The 23272-nt window shown below is 46.6% G+C and overlaps 1 long non-coding RNA gene across 1 annotated transcript in view; it reads left to right on the forward strand.

Moving 5' to 3' along the window:
* The first annotated feature begins 241 nt into the window (after positions 1–241).
* Positions 242–23272, forward strand: part of LOC127618628 (uncharacterized) — a 66578-nt gene continuing 43547 nt past the window's right edge. The window contains exon 1 of the long non-coding RNA XR_007967466.1: positions 242–305. This is a non-coding gene — a long non-coding RNA (uncharacterized LOC127618628). The remainder of the gene's footprint in view (positions 306–23272) is intronic.

A 23272-nucleotide genomic window follows, 5' to 3' on the forward strand; every position in this document is an offset into this window, starting at 1 on the left:
AACAAACAAAAAATCATCTAGTGAGTGGCAGTTGAGGCTATGTTTTTCCATTCTGTAACTGTCCAGTCTTGATGAGCCTGTACCCACTGCAGCATCATTTTTCTGTTCTTGGCTGACAGAAGTGGAACCCAGTGTAGCCTTCTGCTGTTGTAGCCTTACATTTACATTTACATTTATGCATTTGGCAGACGCTTTTATCCAAAGCGACTTACAGTGCACTTATTACAGGGACAATCCCCCTGGAGCAACCTGGAGCCCATTCCCCTCAAGGGTCTACGAGATGTTCACTATAATTGTTGTAGTCGGTGAGTGTATGTAAACTTGTTGGATTATGCATTGACGATATGTTATGCGATTAACCTGTAATAAGTCTAAATCAAGTTACTTTGTCTTTAAGTAGATTAACGTCAAGAAAACAGAGCTATCCAATAGACATAGACATTCTGTCAAATGTATTATCCAGCATAAAAAATGGAAATATAACAACATTTTTAAAATTACATTTGCAAAAGTACTTCTTAGTAATTTATGGGGAGAAGGAGCATTGACATCACTTTACCCTACTTTCTCATATTGCATCTCAAATCAGTTATATTTACATTTATAATTATGCATTTGGCAGATGCGTTTATCCAAAGCTACTTACAGTGCATTCGAGGTATACATTTTATACATTTTTGTGTAAAGTGGTAATTGGTAATCCATCAAAAACCCAATTCCCTTGATATACACAAAAAAAGACACACATTCCTACAACCAGTTTGTACATTACAGCTTTCAAAATAATGTGACTATCTAGCCTAACACAATTGCTTTAACTCAGTTGTGAATACTTCCACAGCACTGATTTGTATGTGTGAACTAAAGTGTTTGTGAAGAAGTGTGTGTGTGTGTATGCTCCCACCACCCTCAGGTTGCTATGGATACAGATTTTGACAGTGCCTTGTCAAATACTTATTTTGATACTCCGTGTCCACAGAGAGCAGTTTTCTTTGATCACAGTTCACAGCCAAGGGATTTAAAAAATCAGGGCAGGGGACGGCACTTTGAAGACAAAAGTTAAGAGAAAAATCCATTGCCTGACACTGTTTGAAGTGTCTTTTTCAGTGCCACAGCTGAAGTATCCATATCAAATATCGTAGGCGGTTAAGATAAACTGATCGAAGCTCTCAATTTATGTTCCAAAGTGAAGCTTTTAACATATAAATTAACTTTATTACTGTAATGGTTACCCTGTCTTGTCTCACTGTTGCCCTTTGTTTGTAATTTTGTCACTTTTGTTATTCCTTAGTTTTTCACTTTTGTCACCCTTGTACCTCCATAGTCTTGTTTTCCCTCGTGTTCACTGTTCATTGTTTTCACCTGCCCTTGTTAATTTGCCTTTGGTTTCTGTTAATCACCTTGTCACCTAGTTTGTTCTGTTTGTTCATTGGCCCCTTTTTCCCATGTTTTTGTATTTATATCCTGGTTTTTGGTTTAGTCCTTGTCTGTCGTTGAATGCTGTTGTACGTAGTTTGTGCTCGCTCCCATGCCTGTGTTCCCGTGTTCCAGTTCCTGTGTTTTCGTGTTTTGTTTTCATTTGCCCATCGTGGTAGTTTTGTTTATTCCATGCCTGTGTTCCCGTGTTCCAGTTCCTGTGTTTTCGTGTTTTGTTTTCATTTGCCCATCGTGGTAGTTTTGTTTATTCATGCCTGTTTGTTTCCTTTAATCAATAAACCCGCATTTGGATCCTCATCCCTTGTCTGACTCCGACCTCATTCGTTACAGAACGACAGACCCACACACTGGATCCAGCGGTTATTCGGGCCAACTACCGGTTGCTCAACCTCAAACAAGAGGACCGCCCTGTTGAAGACCACATCAGCGACTTCCTTGCGCTGGCAAAGTTCACGGACTTCCCGGACTCAGCCCTGGTGGTTTTCTTCAGGGACACTTTACACGTTTCGCTCAGGGAGTGTTTGCCGCCGGCTACGCGTGATTGGACTCTCCACGACTTCCTAGAGGCGACCTTACTGGTCTGCCGCTCGCCGTACACCGTGGGCTTCGCCGAGAAGGACCCTACCTCTCCACCCACTGTGGAGACCCTTCAGCCGTCCGGGGCTCCTCCTGTCACGCCTACCCCGGTCTGCAAGCCAGAGCCTACGCCTGCCCTGGCCAGCGAGCCTGAAGTCACGCCGACCAGGAACAGTGTTCCAGCGTCGCCAGTCGCCTCCCATGAGCCAGCGCGGCCCACTTCGTCTGCCCGGAGGAGGGAGAGAAGACGGGCTTCTGCCTCCCAGCCCGCGCCAGCCCCGGTCTGCGAGCCAGAGCCCACGCATGTCACGGTGAGCGAGCTAAAGCCCATGCATGTCACTGTGAGCGAGCCTGAGTCCTCGTCAGCCATGGTGAGCGAGCTAGAGCCCACGCATGTCACTGTGAGCGAGCCTGAGTCCTCGTCAGCCACAGTGAGCGAGCTAGAGCACCCCTACACAGTGCCTGTAGCCTCAGACGTCAGTGAGCCAGTGCCGCTGGCCTCAAACGTCAATGAGCCAGTGCCGTTGGCCTCGACCGTCCCTGAGCCAGCGCCTGTAGCCTCGACCGTCCCTGAGCCAGCGCCTGTAGCCTCGACCGTCCCTGAGCCAGCGCCTGTAGCCTCGACCGTCCCTGAGCCAGCGCCTGTAGCCTCGACCGTCCCTGAGCCAGCGCCTGTAGCCTCGACCGTCCCTGAGCCAGCGCCTGTAGCCTCGACCGTCCCTGAGCCAGCGCCTGTAGCCTCGACCGTCCCTGAGCCAGCGCCTGTAGCCTCGACCGTCCCTGAGCCAGCGCCAGTAGCCGTGACCGTCCCTGAGCCAGCGCCAGTAGCCGTGACCGTCCCTGAGCCAGCGCCAGTAGCCGTGACCGTCCCTGAGCCAGTGCCAGTAGCCATGACCATCCAAGAGCCAGTGCCAGTAGCCAGGTCCGTCCAAGAGCCAGCGCCAGTGGTCGTGCCCATCCTAGAGCCAGCACCTCTCGAGCCTTCCAGGGCTCCTCCTCTCGAGTCTTCTAGGGCTCCTCCTCCCGAGCTTTCCAGAGCTCCGCCTTCCGAGTTTCCCGAGCTTTCCAGAGCTCCGCCTTCCGAGTTTCCCAAGCTTTCCAGAGCTCCGCCTTCCGAGTTTCCCGAGCTTTCCAGAGCTCCGCCTTCTGAGCTTTCCAGAGCTCCGCCTTCCGAGCTTTCCAGAGCTCCGCCTTCCGAGCTTTCCAGAGCCCCGCCTTCCGAGCTTCCTGAGCTTTCCAGAGCTCCGCCTCCCGAGCTTTCCAGAGCTCCGCCCTCCGAGCTTCCCAGAGCTCCACCTCTCAAGTCTCTCGAGTCTTCCAGGGCTCCGTCTCTCAAGCCTCCCGAGCTTTCCAGAGCTCCGCCCTCCGAGATTCCCAGAGCTCTGCCCCTCAAGCCTCTCGAGCCTACCTGGGCTCCGCCCCTCAAGCCTCTCAAGCCTACCTGGGCTCCGCCCCTCAAGCCTCTCGAGCCTCCCAGGGCTCCGCCTCTCAAGTCTCTCGAGTCTTCCAGGGCTCCGTCTCTCAAGCCTCCCGAGCTCTCCAGAGCTCCTCCTCCCTGAGCCTCCTGGGGCTCCGCCTCTCGAGCCTTCCAGAGCTCCGCCCTCCGAGCTTTCCAGGGCTCCGCCCCTCAAGCCTCTCGAGCCTTACAGGGCTCCGCCCCTCAAGCCTCTCGAGCCTACCAGGGCTCCGCCCCTCAAGCCTACCAGGGCTCCGCCCTTCAAGCCTCTCGAGCCTCCCAGGGCTCCGCCCCTCAAGCCTCTCGAGCCTACCAGGGCTCCGCCCCTCAAGCCTCTCGAGCCTTCCAGGGCACCGCCCCTCAAGCCTCTCTAGCCTTCCAGGGCTCCGCCTCTTGAGCCTCCTGAGCCTCCTACGGCTCCGCCTCCCGAGCCTCCTAGGGCTCTTCTCCCTGAGCCTCCTGCGACTCCGCCTCTAGAGCCACCTGCGGCTCTGCCTCCAGAGCCTTCCTCGGCTCCGTCTCCTGAGCCTTCCTCAGCTCTGTCCCCGGAGCCTTCCAGGCCTCCGCCTCTAGAACTGCCTACGGCGCCACCGCCCTCGGCTCCACCTCCTGAGCCATCCTCGGCTCCACCTCCTAGGCCTTCCTCTGCTCCGTCTCCTGAGCCTTCCTCTGAGCCTCCAGAGCCTCCCTCAGCCTCCTTCTCCTGAGCCTCCCTCAGCCTCCTTCTCCTGAGCCTCCCTCAGCTCCGCCTCCTGAGCCCCCAGAGCCTCCCTTGGCTCCGCCTCCTGGGCCTCCAGAACCTCCCACAGCTTCGTCTCCAGAGCCCCTCTCAGCTCCGCCTCTGGGACCTGCCCCTGTCCTGAGGTTGCCTCCCAGGCCTCCTGGACCTGTCCCTGTCCGATGGCCACCTCCCAGGTCCCCTGAACCGGCCCTTGCCTTGTGGCCAGCTCCCAGGCCATCCAAACCGGCCTCTGTCCTGTGGCCACCTCCCAGGCCCCCCGAACCGGCCCCTGCTCTGCGGCCATCTCCCAGTCCACCTAAACCCGCCCCTACCCGGTGGAAGCTTCCCAGGCCACCCGACCTGGTTCCCAGCACACACCCCCAGAGACTGCTAATCTGCCCTCTCGCCCTCCTTTGTCTGTCTCTGTGTCCCTTGTGCCCCCCTTGGCCTGCCTGTCCGCCCCTCGTTGCTCCCTGGACTGCCTGCCTGCCCCTCGTCGCCCCCCGGACTGCATGTCTGCCTCTCGTTGCCCCCTGGACTGCCTGTCTGCCCTTTGTGCCCCCTGTCATTTGTCAGTTGTTCTTCCTGTTTTTTTTGTTTTGTTGATCGTCTGGTATCCGATCCTTGAGGGGGGGGCTATGTAACGGTTACCCTGTCTTGTCTCACTGTTGCCCTTTGTTTGTAATTTTGTCACTTTTGTTATTCCTTAGTTTTCACTTTTGTCACCCTTGTACCTCTATAGTCTTGTTTTCCCTCGTGTTCACTGTTCATCTTGTTTCACCTGCCCTTGTTAATTTGCCTTTGGTTTCTGTTAATCACCTTGTCACCTAGTTTGTTCTGTTTGTTCATTGGCCCCTTTTTCCCATGTTTTTGTATTTATATCCTGGTTTTTGGTTTAGTCCTTGTCTGTCGTTGAATGCTGTTGTACGTAGTTTGTGCTCACTCCCATGCCTGTGTTCCCGTGTTCCAGTTCCTGTGTTTTGTTTTCATTTGCCCATCGTGGTAGTTTTGTTTATTCCATGCCTGTGTTCCCGTGTTCCAGTTCCTGTGTTTTTCGTGTTTTGTTTTCATTTGCCCATCGTGGTAGTTTTGTTTATTCATGCCTGTTTGTTTCCTTTAATCAATAAACCCGCATTTGGATCCTCATCCCTTGTCTGACTCCGACCTCATTCGTTACAATTACCTTGACAAGGTTGAATCCATAAGAAATGAGAACACTGAACTTTCATACCACCAATAACCCAATCAATCAGGTGAAATCATATATAACCATTACTCTAAGTATATAAATATATATGGATGTCCTACATTTAAATGGACACTATGATGTTGGACAACAAACTGTCCAGAAGTAAAAAGCAACCTAAAGATAAAATCGGTAATTTATCTCTTAGTCTTTCTTAAATAATGGCAGAGAGTGAGAAAAAAGATAATCTTTTTAATCCTATTAGATAATGTCTGCCTGGAAGAGTTGTTTGATTATTGATTGTTCTCATACATTAGCCTTGATGAAGAAGTAAATTAAATGGCTGCCCAATCAATTTCAGTAAACTCTTTTTGCCAATTGCATCTTGATGACTTTCTGTTGCCAAATGAGATTTAGTGTGTGAGCCAATCAAAATCAATAAAGCCAAGCTGGAGTTAACCCTTAAATTACTAGCAAAGCTTGCTTCAGGACTAACAATGTGTTTAGAGGATCTATCCCTAAACAACAGCACATAAAAACTGAGACAACATTAAAAGGCAGTCCATCAAAAGCATTAATACAATTGTTGCTGCATAAAACCTCATACTATAAGTTTTTGCATAAATAATTGTATTTTAACAATCATTTATTGCCCTGTCATTTAAATAACATGTTTCACCTTAAGTTAAAAGCAATAACCAATGTTATTAACTGGGTTATCTTCTCTTCTCTTCAAAGGAGCAACTCAAAGATTACAATATCAATCTTTGCTTTTATGCATCCAATGCACTGTAAGATCAATAGCGATGTTTGCTGTGAAATATGATTTCCATATCCCCAACCCCAAAATGAGCTCAGAGAGGCACAATACAAAGGGCATGTGAAAAACACAGGTTGACAGATTTGATGGACAGATGCTTTGATTAAAATATCAAAACACCACACACAAACAGAAAGAAAAGAAAACCGAAAGAAGAAAGAAAGACAGAGTGTGAGAGAGAGAGAGAGAGAGAGAGAGAGAGAGAGAGAGAGAGAGAGAGAGAGAAATGGGGTCGGGGTGGACATCTCATATTTCTGTTCTATCGTATTTGGCTAAAGGATTTTAAAACGGCTTCCTGTTCTTACAGACAATCACATCAGGGGTTGCTGTTACAGCATATACACCACTAGTCTGTCTCTCCCAATGTCAGCTGCTCTGTTAATTAAACACAAAGCCCCTTTATAAGTGTATTATCAGACATTTTTCCTTTAAAGCAACAACAGTGTAAAGTCATGTTTGCAAATGAATCTTAATATAACATCTGCTCTGTTACATTAACTCAGATAAAATATAGAGAATGTCCCTTAGATTGTTTAATGAGAGGTTTCAGTCATCTATAATCCATAGACAGGCAAGAGAAAGGTAAAAATAAAGAAAGGACTACTTTTTGAAGCTATATATGAATAAGTACCCTGTCCTACAATAATAGCAAATGTATGTGAAAATCATATGACTTCGATCTGTAGTTTGCGTTCTAGTTAGGTTTAGACATTTTAGAAATAATATGTGCAGGTACAGTAGCCTATAGTTTAGCAGGTGGCACATTTCACAATGTGTCCCAAAATACTTTTTATTTTTTGTATTAGAGACACAAATCCTAAGTTCATTTTGTATTATTTTATGAGAATTATTAAATATGTAAATAAACTATAATCTCACATAAAATTATCATGAAAAGTGATTCATTTTACACTTATGTGATTTTTCAATAAATTATATAAATAATAATACAAATGACTATAAAACATATAAATAAATATATTTTATTCAGAAAAGTACTGTTAATATTGATATATTAATTTGGCAGGGCTTGCTTAACAATAAAAATTGCCTGCTGACCAGGCAAGAGCGAGAATGTCTCGGGCAAGTTGAAGAAACTTTCACTTGTCCATTCTGGTCAGTGTGATTGTGTCACTACATCTTACACAGAACTTGAATATTTTGCAGCATTTGTTTTGAGGTGGGGCCAATGAAAATGTTGGCAGGGAAAGTACAAATTTAAAATACTGGCCCGATGGGGCCAGCAAAAAAAAAATTTTTTTTTTTATTGTTATCCCCTGATTTTGACAGGACAGGAGCCATCAACACACTCTGTGCATGTGGTTCATCTGATAATGTACTTTTTTAGTTGTTCAGTTTAGTCCAGTATTCCATTAACACTCCTCAAATGACAGGACATGGTCTTGTTTCTGAAGAACTTCCTTGTGTTGGTGTATAACATGTGAATGTCTATAAATAACATTTCTGAGATTGTAAAATCATCTCTACCTTCCTATTCTTGTCATTTTCAAGCAAGAAATCTTTAGGGTGCTATCTTACATTTACTGGTTCAGTGTTGTTATCGAGCATACAGTATACAGTTAGCATACACTCTCACAAAATTATTGAAAAGTGAAAATTTTTATTTAATTATTAAATACCACACCTATATAATAATAATTGCAATGCTTCCACTGACTGAACTATTTTACTGTGAATTAACAAAATGTATGAATTAAATAAAAATAAGCTTTCTTTTCATACTCATTACACAAAACATTTTCACTTCTTTTGACATGGTTATTCTGGAGCTCTGATTTAAATACATTAAATCCCAGCTCAATTTAAAAAGCAAATCCAGTTTATAATGTGCCCTTTCACATGTGATGAATGTTATATAGTTAGACTGATTCAAGAGAATTGCTGACCACACAATTTACTTAAAATGGCAGTTTGGACCAATAGGCCTATACTGAGTCTTTGTTATGGCCCTCAATGTGTGGTGCTGACCTGTAGGTTGTATGAAGAAAGACATCCCATATCCTGGTTAAAGCCTCATTAGAGTTTAGACCAGCTGGGTAAGCGGGTGGGACACTGTTCTTAAATCATTTCCCCCACAACTCCTGCACAAACCTCTAACCGCTGAGCGATTATTTGGTCACTTAAACCTTTGGGCTTTTGTACACCATTTTTTCACACTCAGGTCATTATTGAAAAGGTCAAACAAAGTCATCCGCTCATTGGTTTACTGGGAAACTATTACCATCTCAAATCAGAACTGGTAAATTACATTTGTGTGTTAAAAACAACCATTGAAAAAAATCTGCAAATTTCTATGTTTAAAGGGATAGTTTACCACAAAATACATTTCAGTGACTGCCATATTGTTGGAAACCTACTTTCTTTCTTACAAAATGAGATAATAGGCAGAATAACAGCTTCAGTCACCATTATCTTTAATAGTATTAAAAAAAATAATTCTATGAAAGTCTAAAAGCAACCAGTAAAGTCCACAACAGTAATTTACATTTGTGACAAAATAACTTTCCAGATGGCAAAATGTAAATATTTAAATACTGTGTAATATATATATATATATATATATATATATATATATATATATATATATATATATACAGGTGCATCTAAAAAATTTGAATGTCATTGGGAGTGATGATTTGGGGTGCCATGTCATCTGCTGGTGTTGGTCCACTGTGTATTCTCAAGTTGAGAGCCAATGCAGCCGTCTACCAGTAGTTCCCCTTCTGTCACTCACTCGACGATGTGTCAATGTAGTGACACTAGGGGTCGCTCTTGGGAGCCACTCCCCCAGTCATATGGGTATAAAAGGAGATGGAATGTATCCACTCATTCCGATTATTTCTTCAGAGCTGAGCGGTTGTGCAAGCTGAATTCCACTGACAGTCCATTCACCTCTCAACGAGAAGTGTTTGCTTTTTGATATACAGCGCATTCCAGTGGCTTTCTCTCCATCTGCACGATCAGTGCAGAGTACGCCCCTGGTCACTTCGAAAGTGCCAAAAGATTATATATTATGAGCAAAGAGTATATTTTCCTCTATTAGAGCAAACACATTGACGTGAATGTCTTTTTAAAGATGCCCTTCAATCTCTTTGTAGTTTCTGGGTGCGTTCGTTACCTCTCCATCTCTGATGGCTCACATGTCTAGGCCATAATCATGTTGAGGAAGTGTTTGTGGATGGTTCATGTTCTCATTGTGAGAACATGACCATTGCAAGGTTATGGTCGCAGCTTACTTTGTCGCAGCTTTCTTTCTTCCGGTGGATAGCCACTTCCCCTGTGCCGGTCCTTCTACCTACGGGTATGAGGATGGCCCAGTTGGCGCTAGAGGCAATTTGGGGCGCCAATGGGTTCAGTTCCACAAGATAATCCCCTGCAGACTGCTCATTCCCCAGCACGCTCGTTTGCTCCCGTCCAGTTCTAGGATGAGACAGGCAGCTTGCCTCAGTGCCAGCCTAAGGTCTCTTTCGGAGCTCGCAAGATGGATATGATTTTGATCGCTGCATTGGAGAGCGCCTTGGTGAGGACGACCCAGGTGGGCACTCGGGCAGACAATGTCCACTCTTATGGTCCAGGTCGATATCTGGTCGATATGAGGGACGCTGACAAGGCACCCTTCTTGAACGCACCCATCTCCCAGGCCTTTTCGGTGACACCATCAAGGACATTGCCCAGCAGTTCTCGGCGGTGAAGAAACAGACAGAGGCGATACAGCACATCTTGCCCCGGCGCGGCACAAGAGTGCGTAACCTGTCTGCTGCATGCACACAGGGACATCGTGCTCTCACAACTCATCCGTCTAGGGCTTCGGGTCAACTGGGAAAAGACAAAACTCTTCCCGGTTCAGAGCATCTCTTTTCTCAGAATGGAGTTAGACTCGGTCTTGATTATAGAGTGTCTCACAACTGATGTGCTGAACTGCCTGAAGTCATTCAGGTGGATGACAGCGGTTCCACTGAAACCCATAGAGAGGCTACTGGGGCATATGGCATCCTCAGCGGTGGTCACTTCGCTCTGGTTGATGCATATGAGACCGCTTTAGCACTGGTTTCAGACTTGATTCCTGAGGTGGTCATGGCACCACGGCACACATCGCATGGCCATCACGCCAGTCTGCCGCCACTTGTTCAGCCCTTGGACAGACCTTGTGTTGCTGCGGGCGGGAGTCCCCCTGCAGATAGTGTCCAGGCATGATGTGGTTAAGACAGATGCCTCCAAGTCAGGCTGGGGCGCCATGTGCAACAGGCATGCAGCTGCAGTCCTGTCCAGGAGCCGGCACATCAACTGCCTCAAGTTGCTGGCAGTACAGCTCACCATGCGGAGGCTATTGCCATTGATCCAGGGTAAGCACGAGATGGTCTGGACAGACAAAACAGCAACAGTAGCATATATAAACTGCGAAGGCTGCTTACATTCTTGTTGCATGTCGCTACATGCCTGCCATCTCCTCCTCTGGAGTCAGCAGCGGCTGAGGTTGCTGCGTGACACTCACATCCCGGGCAGCCTTAGCGCCACTGTGGATTTGCTGTCGTGGCAGGTGGGGCTCAATGGAGATTGGAGACTCCACCCCCAGGTGGTCCAGCTGATTTGGAGTCGATTCGGCAAAGCACAGGTAGACCTGTTTGCTTCCCGGGAATCATCCCACTGCCCGCTTTGGTATTCCCTGATGGGAACCCCCCTCGGGACAGATGTTCTGGCACAGAGCTGGCTCTGAGGGATTCAAAAATACACATTCCCCCCAGTGAGCCTACTTACACAGACCCTGTGCAATGTCAGGGAGGACGAGTAACAATTAACCCTCGTGGCACCATACTGGCCCACCCAGACTTGGTTCTCGGACCTCATGCTCCTCATGACAGCACCTCCCTGGCAAATTCAGAGGGAGGACCTCCTCTCTCAGGGACGGGGCACCATCCGTGTGCTAATATGTCATGTACTGGGTAGGAGCTCCACATGTGCCGGTTACCTCGGTAACCCCTGTGATGCATTTCCCATGGTACAGTCTCCCTATCGGTAGACCTGCATCTCCCTTTGGCAGAGCCCTCTCTGACCCGGTAGTTGTGTTTGTAAAGCTCCTCCCTTTGAGGCAGGACTTACCGCCGCACCTCTTCCATGTGCAGCTGTGAGCCCATGTGATGTATTTGCCACATGTTAACCTCACCACAGGATATGGTATCCACGGGGTCTTTTCCCCCTGAAAGAATTGGAAAGGATTATAACACTTTCCCTGGCACATATAATGAGCATTAAATGGCCCTAGTCGAATAACTAAATACTCTGTGGAGAGAAAACATAGAGAGAAAAGGCCGTGGCTGGCGCAGCCTGCTGCCACTCTAGATACGTCGCTCTCAGTTACTGTCGTAACCTCAGTTCCCTGATGGAGGGAACAAGACGTTGTGTCCCTCTTGCCACAATGCTGTACTACCCGTTGAAATGTCTGGGACCTTGTCTTGGCTCCTCAGAATAAAACCTGAATGAGTGGATGCATTCAAGCTCATTTTATATCTGTATGTCTGGGAAAGTGGCATGCAAATTCCACTAGCCAATTCTCACTGATCTGAGGTGTTTGGGGCTCCCAAGGAAAATGAGAGATACCAGACCCAACAATACATATGAGCTGTAGGCAGCTATAAAAGCAACCTGGGCTTCCATAACACCTCAGCAGTGCCACAGGCTGATTGCCTCCATGCCGCGCCGCGTTGATGCAGTAATTCATGCAAAAGAAGCCGGACCAATATTTAGTGCATAAATTAACATATTTTTCAGAGGGTCGAAAATTCTGTATTATAAATTCTTTATTCTTTAATATTTTGAGGCACTGGATTTTTGATTTCCATGAACTATAAGCCATAATCATCAAGATTACAACAAAATAAGGCTCAAAATATTTAACTTAATCTGCAATGAAACTAGAATATATGAAAGATCCACTTTTTAATTAAATTATGGAAATAAATGTCCACAATATTCTATTTTTCTTATATATATATATATATATATATATATATATATATATATATATATAAGATACACTAGTAACTTTCACACATACAGCCTTTTCCAGAAAATGTACTTAAATTTTCATGTTTGAGTTGATATGTGAACACAACCCTTTTGAAAATACTGGTACATTTTTCTCAGGCAATTTTTCTTCATGAGAAGTTGTAACATTACCTATGCATTTCAATATTGATGGTATGTGTGAACAGAGCCATAAGAGAACCCGTTTCAGTTCATACTGACAGAGATGACACATTTTCTCCACGCCATAACATTGTGAATCAGAAGTAAGAAAAAAAGTAATTGGCCACCTTCAATAATAGCCAACCAGCCCCAGGAATTGTCTCACCTCCTTTTTGGTCTTGGGCAGGTCGCAATGGCTGTAGTTTTATCAATTTGGGGCTGTACCTGACCATGACCCATGTGGAACCCCAGATACTGTACCTCCACATGTCCAATTGCACATTTCTTCTGGTTTGCTGTGAGCTCCGCTTGTTGCAGCAACCTCAGAACAGCCCCCAGATGCTGAATGTGCTGCTGCCAATCGTTACTTTAAATAATTATTTCCTCCAAATAGGCCGCGGCACATGCAGCATGCGGTCTGAGGACCCTGTCCAAAAGACGCTGAAACATTGCCTGGGCCCAAAACAAACTGAACGGAAGGGTTGTCTCGATGTCAAGTTTTATGAGATTAGTGCAGCAGGGGAGTGGCGAGAACATGTCAGAGAACCGCCACGGGGACCGCCTCTCTACTTGGTTTAAAGTAACGAATTTACGAACAAATTTTCACGTTACTGTTATTAACTAATTTTTTCCCAAGAATTGTACTTTTTAAGTAGTTTAAAAAATTAATACTTTTTCTTGAGTACATATCGTGAATCCCTTCAAATCACACATCAAAAACTTGAAGGGCAGCTGCAGTTCTGGCGCCAACTGTGGAGAATTCCTCAAACACAGTTTACAGCTGAATATAACCAGCCGCACATATAAGGGCTTTTCACAATGAAACAGGCCAATTGCTTGATTGTGTTATATGAGTTTAATTTGCTCAAGCCAGATATCAGCATTAATCCTGCCTCTAATTTGAAGAAACATATCGAGGTAAATTTCATATTTCTGCTTGATTTTGTGTCAATAACGTAACCTGTAATTTAACAATCTATCACTGAGATTATTCTGCTGCTGTGAGAGAATAATGCAATGTTATCAATAGGGCTGGGCAATACATTTATCTAGATGTTTACCTGAATAAAGAGATCAAACTTTTGAATAGTTTTCTTTATTAAGCCTATGTTCTACATCTAGAACAGGGGTGTTCCCTTTACAAAAAGCTTCACTATGATGCTGCGCTATTGCTAAGCGCTTTTGGGAACACCTCTCAGTGTGACCAGCTGTGAATATGTATGCAACACGTCAATGAACATTGACTGGAATTTATAGCCTCTGCCGATGTAATCATTGGACGCACCTGGCGCAGTGGCTATAAATAGATGCGTCACCGGTGCATCATCACACATTTCGTCTTCAGAGCCATTCTGTGCTGTGTGCTATCACAAACTGTCAAACTTTCTTTCCTCTGTTAGGAGTTAGATTCTGATAGGCAGTGTGCAGTGAACCTTTTCTCCTTTCTGTTTCCTCTGAAAAGAAAAAGAAAAAAAAAATATATATATATATCTGTCGTTTTAAGAAAAAATGACTGAAAATCAAGGCAAACGATGTGTGTTTCCCTGTCTCCGGTCTATGACTGAGACAGACAGCGTCAGTTTTGTTTTGTTTGTTTGGGAGAAGAGCATGTTGCTCTCGCGCTGGGGCGGGTGCGCGCATTTCGATCTGCTTTCCGGCAAAATGCTTCGCGCTCGCCTCGCTTACTTCCGGGAGTCAGTGTCCACTCTTTCATCGTGTTTCTCTCGCATGTATCTGGCTGAGGAGCGAGAGACTGGTCCGCCCCTTTCGCTCGCTCTCTCCCCAGATCCAGCTGATCCTTCTCGTGAGCCTGAAGCACGCCTCGGCATCTCTTCATTTCACGAGGGGGGCGCTGAACCTCTCTACATTCCACAATAATAAAGTTGAGAAATTACTTGAGGTGGTTACTCAGGCTGTGGCCAGACTACAGCTAGACTGGCCACGCGAATAAGAGACCCCCCAAAAAAAAACGGGCAAATTATAAGGACAGATTTCTGTCTGGTGGCCAAAAAAAAAAACTATTTTAGTCCCTTCCTTTCTTTGATGACCTCCATGACAAGTCTTTTTTGTTCATGGAGGAATCTCCAAGCTATTCTTTGATGCCGCCAGTAGAAGAGACACTTGTGGGTTATCTCTCGCCTGGCTCGACATCATCACTAAGAGACCCACTCTCCCCACAATGTCATGCAGGACTGCCTCCATGCTAGTGGGGAGGGCTTATCAAGCAGCGGGTCAGGCTGGTGCTGCTCTGCACACAATGGCTATATTACAGGCTTACCAGGCTGACCTGCTGGAGGACATGAGTGCGGGTACTTCGCTCGACGAGCAAGCCTTTTCTAGCTTCGTCGAGCCACGGACCTATCTCTACCCGTGACCAAACAGACAGCCCGTGCTATTGGCCGGTCTATGTCCGCTTTGGTCAGCACGGGAAGACACCTGTGGCTCAACCTATTGGGCATCAAGGACAATGATGAAACTTTCCTCCCTGATGCCCCGGTTTTGCCTTCTGGAGTTTTCAGAGACGCCATGACTACGGTTATCTCCAGGTTCCAGGTGGCAAAACGCCATGAGGAAGCTTTCGGGCAATTCTTTCCCCGCTGCACTCAGGGGGTGGGGCTGTCGGCCACCCAATCCCGCCCGGTCCTGCTAGAAGGGAGGCTCAAAAACAGAGCGTGGCGAGTCGTGGTCCCCCTCGTAACGACTGGGGACAGGCTCGTCGCCCCCCGACAGCCTCCAAAGCAAGACCTCAGGGCGGTTATTTCAAAAAGAAAAAAACCCTGAAGGTCTTGCGCTCAACCCGGTGGGGATAGCTCCCCTCGGGACGGGGCGCGTGTACCATCCACTTTGCCCCTCCCGGTACCCTCACGAATCCTCTCCTCATCTCTGGTGTTTCGGGAGGCAGAGGCTTCCAACTAAAAGTTGGGTGTACCGCTGTTTCCTGCCACAGGACGCGGAACACCCGACATCTCCTCAACAGGAAGTTTCGCAAATAGTATCCATTCTAGAAAACCTGGTAGCGTGGAAACTTCTGCCCGGTATTTCTATGTGGGCTCTAAGAACAGTAGAAAGAGGCTGCAGAATTCAATTCTCGCCATCCTCCATGTTTCAACGGCGTGGTTGCAACTTCCGCGAAACCGGATCAGTCATGTCTACTGTAAAAAAAAAAATTAAAAAAACTGCCAATCTCCTGGTTAAAGGGGCCATAGAATGTGTTCCCTTTCCTGAGAGAGAGACAGGTTATTACACCATATACTTCCTGGTTCCCATTGAGGGTGAGGGGTTGCGTCTGGCATTAGCTCTTAAATCCTGAACTACCCAGTCTGGGTGTTCAAGTTCAAGATGCTGCCTATCAAGACGATCGTGTCACAAGCCCAACATCACGTTTGGCTGGACACCATCGATCTTATGACGCACTTCTTCACTTAGAAGTTCTGCCGCAACACAGATCCTGAGGTTCGCTTTCAGGGGCAAAGCCTTCCAGTATCGGGTTCTTCCATTCGGCCTAGCCCTCTTAACCCGCACATTCACAAATGCATGATGCAGCACCGGCTCCTTTGCGACTCCGGGGCATCCGCATTCTGAATTACATAGATGACTGGCTGATCCTAGCACAGTTTCAGCAACTGGCAGTTCAGCACAGTGATACCGTCTTAGCTCATCTAGTTTCTATGGGGTTGAGGCTCAACGCCATGAAAAGCGTCCTCGCTCCCACTCAGAACACTGTCCATTGGGTATGGAGTTCGATCGCTATGCGGGCACAATTGTCTCCCACTAGAATCTAGTCCATTCAGTATACTTGAGCAAAGTCAGGCTAGGTCAAGGTTCTACAAGGTCTCAGGGCGACTGTGTCCTCGGTAACCCCTCTGGACCGTCTGCACATGAGACCGTTTTTGTTGTGGCTCAAAGCCAGGGGATTTCTTCCAAGGGCCAAACCCCCTAGGCCACTAAGGGTTACTCGCCTCAGGCTTCGTTCCCTTTCTATGTGGTTCAGACCCCGGTTTTCTACCTTGGGTCCCACTCTAGGTGTGTCTTGTTGTCGCAGGCTGCTAACGACAGACGCCGCCTCCCTGACGGGCTTGGTAGCGGCCTTAAGTGGTCGTCCAGCTTAAGGGGATAGGAGGGTCGTCAGCTCGGTTGTCACAGTCACTGTCTCGAGTTGATGGCTGTATTTCTGGCCCTGAAATACTTCCTCCTGAGGCTGCCATGTCTTGGTGCGGGTGGGCAATACAGTGGTAGCCTCTCACATAAATCATCAGGGAGATCCACGTTATTGTCAGCTGTATTTCTGACATGTCGGATTCTCCTTAGGGCCCAGGGTAAGCTCCTGTCACACAGGGCAGTTATATCCCTGGATGTCCATATGTGGGAGCAGATTTACTGTCCAGACAGAAAATACCAATGGGGGAGTGAAAACTCCACCCTAAGGTAGTAGTTGGCCAGAGTTCGCCAGCAAGGGTCTTGCTTCTTACTGATAGCACCGCGCTGGCCGAACAGAGTTTGGTTCTCGGAGCTAATTTCTTTCCTCGATGGCTGGCCTTGGGCGATTCCGAACAGGAAGGATCTTTTATCTCAGGCACAGGGGACAGAATTTCATCCCTTTCATGCCTGGCCCCTAAGGGTACCAACTGAGGGACACAGGGCTTTCTCCTGAGTTTATCGAGACCATTTTAAATGTGGGCTTCTTCCACTTGGAAGAAGTTTGGGTGAGATCGTATAGGGAAGAAGAGGACATCTTCGCCTCTATGAGCAGCGCAATGTCTCCTCTACTTCTCCCTGAGTCACTCAGCCCCCCTTGGGTCTGGACGTTAAGACACATACATGACCCAGAATGCATCTGTATGCGGTTCTTTCCCCGGTTTCTCTGCTCTCGAGAGTCTTGGCTAATGTTCACCAGCAAGGGTCTTTCCTCCTACTAATGGTGCTGCGCTGGCCGAACAGGATATGGTTCTCGGAGATAATATCTCTCCTCGACAGCTCGCCTTGGGCGATTCCGAACAGGGAGGACCTTCTTTCTCAGGCTCAGGGGACATATTCATCCCCGGCCCGAATTGTGAAACCTTTCATGCTTGGCCCCTGTAGGGTACCAACTGAGGTTCACAGGGCTTTCTCCTGAAGTTATCGAGACCACTGCAAGTGCTAGGGCTCCCTCCACTTGGAACTGATCTGGATAGATTTTACAGGGCAGAAGAGGACCTCTTCGCCTCTGTTGATAGTGCAATGTCTCCTCTACTTCTCCCCGAGTCACCCAGTCTGATCGTGCTGATCGTGGTGGCGCATACATGGCACAAATGCGCCTGCATGTGTTTCCTTCTAATAAATTCAGATTACAGAACCAGCTAACTGCCAGTTTGCTTCAGTTCTGGATTTTCTGTAGAAAGAACTGTCAGCGGGCACTTGCCTCGCCACTGCCAGGTTCTATGTGGTCTCCACTTCGGTTTGCCACACCTTGGTGGGCGGGGTGCCCTCTAAGAGGCATCCTTGCTAGGACCTCTTCATAGGGTAAGACCCCCCTTTTAAACCTCTAGAGTCAGCGTTTGGTAGACTTCTGACTCTCAAGATGGTTTTTCTTATGGCAATTACATCTCTAAGGAGACTTGGGTACCTACAGGCTCTGTCTCTTTTGCCGGCCTGTTTTGAGTTGCCCCAGGTAGGACCAAAAGCATTCTTTTCACCCTCACCCTGACTACCTGCCCAAGGTGCCTTTCGCGACCCTTGGCCGGTTATTCTCTAAGCCTTCTGCTCCCTGCCATTTGTAACGCCGGAGCAGCTAAGACTTCTCAGACTTTGTCCAGTCTGTACCCTTCAGACTTATGTCCACTGCATTTTCTAGTGGTGTAAAGTCAGGGCAGCAATTCTTCACTTGGAAGCCTTGACCGGGTGGCGGTCACGTCCTGACAGACTATGTCACTTTGGGTGAGGGACATTACTGCCCGGGCCTACGAGGAGCGCGATCAAGCTTCGCCAGTAGGTTTTATGGCGTACTCTACCAGAGGGCTCTCCTCCTCCAAAGCCTTGTCTAGAGGTCTCCCTCTGCAGCAAGTTTGTGGTGTGGCAGGTTGGTCCTCTCCGCACACATTCATTAGACTTTTATAGTTTGGATGTTCTTGCCACTCCGGGCTCTTGTGCCCTTGAGTCGACATTCAAGCTCATGTCTGAACAAGTTTGTGATGCGGCAGGCTGGTCCTCTCCGCACACATTCATAACATTTTTATGGTTTAGATGTTTATGCTACTCCAGGCTCTTACGCCCTTGAGTCGACATCTCAAGCTCATGTCTGAGACCTCTCAGCTTTCTTGTGAGCACACTTCACAACCGTAGGGGTCCGGACAGCCCCAGTTCGGCGGCATGGGTTTTGCGTTCCCAAAAGCGCTTAGCAAAAGCGCAGCATCATAGTGAAGCTTTTTGTAAAGGGAACGTCTTGGGTTACATGTGTAAACCTTGTTCCCTGAAAAAAGCGGAACGAGATGCTGCGCTTCTTTGCCGCACTGGGACGTCCCAGGACTGCTCTTCAGACGAAATATCTGATGATGCACCGGTGACGCATCTATTTATAGCCACTGTGCCAGGTGCGTCCAATGATTACATCGGCAGAGGCTATAAATTCCAGTCAATGTTCATTGACGTGTTGCATACATATTCACAGCTGGTCACACTGAGACGTGTTCCCAAAAGTGCTTAGCAAAAGCGCAGCATCTCGTTCCGCTTTTTTCAGGGAACAAGGGTTACACATGTAACCCGAGACGTTCATTACATCAGTCGCGATAGCAACTGGATGGCTGATCTAGATGAAATATAAAAGATTAACTTTTTATTTCCTGACATCTGTAACTGTGTGCTGTTTGATTGACAGGAAGCTAATGTTTGTGCGCTAATGCGCCTACATGATCAAATACACTTTATAATTCCGCCAATGCCCGTCTTGGTATTAAAAGTTTAAAGTGAATTTAAACAGTGGGACAAAAAGCGTATTTGCATCAAAATGTTTGACTTTTGAGTAGTTTTCTATATTAAGCCTGTGTTCTACATCTAGAACAGGGGTGTTCACGATAGCAAGAGCACCACTGGTTGGTTGATCTAGATGAAATATAAAAGATTGACTTTTTATATCAAGATGGACTTCTTAAACACAGAGTAGTCCAGGAGGTTTCTGACCAGAAGCTGTTGTTCCATGATCTGCGCTTCCCTGGTCTGCAGCCACAGAAGAAGGACCGCCTATTTTTCCGACTTCAGAGCTATGGCGGTGTGATCAAATAGCCAAAGGTAAGCCTCCAGATCATCTTGAGGCCCCATCTTGGTTAGGAACACCTTGGGATGCACTTCTGCCGGGGACAGGGAGGCCACCCCTTCCCGGGGTACTAACCTCTGCAGCACCTGCCGGTCCTCCTCTTGGGCCCGAAGGAGCCCCTCAAAGTGGTATTGCTGCTCTCTCCAAAGCTCCATGAGGCCCTGGTGTTGGCCCTGGTGGATGAAGGCAGGGAACCAGAAGACTTACTCCTGTGGCAACGACTCCATGACAGCGTATCCCTCTAATCCCGGGTTTCGGCACCTGTGTAACAAAGTTCAAGGAATGTGGAAGCAGGAGATGGCGAATTCAACTCAGCCTCTAGATAAACGCTCGACCATGCCCACCTCCACAGGGACATTTTATTTTTATCTTATCACCTGCTTGCAGTGTGTTAACACAAGGGGTGTGCAGCAAAGCCATAATCTTTACATAAGTGTGGGAGTGGGGGCGTGGTCAAGTAACCATCCAGAGAGAGAAAGCGGTAAGGGCGCTTGCACCTGAGCTAAATTAATTTCTAACACCTGTCTCTAATTTCAGTGAGCATGGGGAGAGCAGCATATAAACAGCCACAGAACCACCAGACGGGAGAGAGTCAGAGACTGATAGAGTCCTGTTGGGATGCTATTTTACTTTGTAAAGCTACGCTACTTGTGAAGCTGTAAATTGCTGACTTGACTAATTAAAAAGTCTTATCTTTGTTTGGAACAACCTGCCTTCCATGTCCTTCCTACGCAATCCTCTACACTGGTGCCAAAATCTGGGACACAGATTAAAGTGTGCCCCATGGAGCCCTCCCAGCTCTCTGAGATCCTCCAGGCCCTCGCCAGCCTGCACCAGAACCATCAACAAACCTTGCTTGAGCCCCGCCAGGACCAGGATCGCAGGTTCTTTGAGATCCTGCCCGCTCAACCTCCTTGGCCAGGAGAAAGCCCCGGCTGCGGCCCTGGACAGCCACAGTTCCCTGCCCCCGAGTTTATACCCCGATAATGATGTTGAGGCTTTCCTCGATCTCTTCAAGAAAACCGGCAATGGGTGGGTCAGCCAGCACCGCCAGCTTTTCCGGACCTTGAAGATGGGGAAGACCGACCTCCCATTTGCGTTCGCTCAATGGCCCCGGGACGTGTGCTGAAAATGGCTGCTGGCAGGGGCCCATGACATCGAGGGAGTGTTAGATCAGGTGGTGCTGGAGCAGCTGGTCCATCGTCTACACAGGTGTACCGTGGAGTGGGTCCAGTGCCACCGCCCGGCGTCACTGGCGGGGGCCCTGCAGCTTGCAGAGGACCATATGGTGGCCACAATAAAATAAACTACTTCATAGTGATATCACAGCTTCCTTTCTCAGATCACAGTCACATATTCATTAGTCTAAACATGTCAGCAAATCTGCCATCCAATGATCAGAAAATTTAATTGTATTGCCTCCCCACCAAATTTATATGGAAAAATGGCAGTCCTGCATGGTATGAAGCTGAACTCCAAAGTATTCACGTTCAGAAAATGATAGACACATTTTTCGACACACAAAAAAAAAAGCCCAGAGAAAAAGAAAAATGTACAGAAGTAAAAAATGAATTGTTAAAACTGATTGATTATGACAGCAAAGCTCAACAAGATTGAGGAGGCTGTCAATGAAAATTCCTTTTGGGATTCATGGAGCAATTAAGATAAATCCAAAAAAGTCAAATTCATTCCCATCTGTAACCCAAAACTCTGGACAGAACATTTTGGAAACCTCTGTTCACAAAACGAACCAAACCTCAGCCAAAAAATAAATAAATGACCTCCCAACTAAATAATCTGGAACACACAATAAAATATATATTAAACCATTTGAACACCCCCATATCATTAAACAAACTGAATAAAGAGATGAAATCCCTCAAAAACAAAAAAGATCTTATGGCTTGGATGGAACATATAATGCTGATATGCTGAAACATAGCAGCCCCAAACTGAAAGATGCTATTCTTAAATTATTTAATATCTTATTAAAACATGCCACTTTCCTGAGCACTGGAAGGAAAATCAAAATCACATCAATTTTCAAACAAATGAACAAGTGCAACCCAAATAACTACAGGGACCTTACAGTAAGCAGCAACCTTGGGAAACTATTCTGTTGCATTATAAATAACAGACAAGTGAATTTTATTCAAGAACACAAGACACTAAATAAATGTCAAATTGGATTCATGCCCAGAACAGCTAATCATATCTACACACTCCACTCACTTATACAAGTATTCTGCAAGGCAAAATATTTGTCTGCTTCACTGACTTTAAAAAAGGCCTTCGATTCTGTTTGACACTTCCTTAAACTTGTACTGAGTGGAATAGGAGGAAAGACATATGATATCATAAAAGACATGTACAAAGACATAAATGCTGTGTTAAGAGTAATGACCAATTATTTCAATCAGACCAAGGTAGTTCATCAAGGTTGCAGCCTCAGCCCAACTCTTTATATTTATTTAATATTTATATAAACTAATTGGCCACAACACTTCAAAAGTTATCTTGCCCTGCTCTTAGATGGCAGAGAAATCAAATGCCTGCTTTACACTGACGACCTCATGCTGCTGTCACCTAATGAAGAGGGAAAATATAGAAGTGATTGGGCCTTACCAATAAACATGGAGAAGTCCAAAGGCATGATTTAAAAAAAAAAAAAAAAAACATTATGCATTATGAACTATATATATTGCCTTTTGAGATCTTCCCCATTCATTTTCAATGGCCGGTCATCTTTGACCATGAACACAACAATTCTGTTGATTTTATTGATGAGGTGTCACTGTGGAGCAAAGAGAGTTCTGGTGTGTGTGTGAGTGTGTGTGTGTGTGTGTGTGTGTGTGTGTGTGTGTGTGTGTGTGTGTGTGTGTGTGTGTGTGTGTGTGTGTGTGTGTGTGTGTGTTGTAATGTTGGATGGATGAATGGATGTTGGATGCAGTTCGGGGTAGGATAAAGTTCATCTCTGTGAAAAAGAAAGCATGTAATACACAAAAGAGTTTGTGCATGTACGTAAGTAGTGAGTGTGAGTGTGTGTTAGTATTCATGTGTGTATGTGTGCATGCACATACAGTTGGAGTCAGAAGTTTACACACACCTTAGCCAAATACATTTAAACTCAATTCCCTATCTGTCACTCACTTGATGTTGTGTCGATGATTTGACACTAGGGGTTCACTCTTGGGAGCCCAGACATCTCTGATCTTTGAGAAAAGGCCAATGAGAATTGGCATGTGTAATTTGCATGTCACTCCCCCGGACATACGGGTATAAAAGGACTGCCGCTTGCCGCTTGCCACACACTCAGATTTCTTCTTCGGAGCCGTGCGGACGTATTCACTGAGCTGAATTCCTCCTGCTTTTCCATTCCTCACTATCTCTGAAAAGCTGTTGGAGCCAAGGCCCATTACGGTTCTCCCCCTCACACACAACGGTTGTGTTGAGTAACACCCCTGGGCACTTTGACAGCTGAGCAGAGCTTCTTATATATATATTTATTTCACACAGGCTTGTTGCAGTCTGTTCAGCTCCTTGTCAGACTTAGCGTCCTTACGGGCAGGAGTTCCCCTAGGCCAGGT

This window comes from Xyrauchen texanus, chromosome 2 (genome assembly GCF_025860055.1).
Source record: "Xyrauchen texanus isolate HMW12.3.18 chromosome 2, RBS_HiC_50CHRs, whole genome shotgun sequence".
In the NCBI taxonomy this organism is placed as follows: Eukaryota; Metazoa; Chordata; class Actinopteri; order Cypriniformes; family Catostomidae; genus Xyrauchen; species Xyrauchen texanus.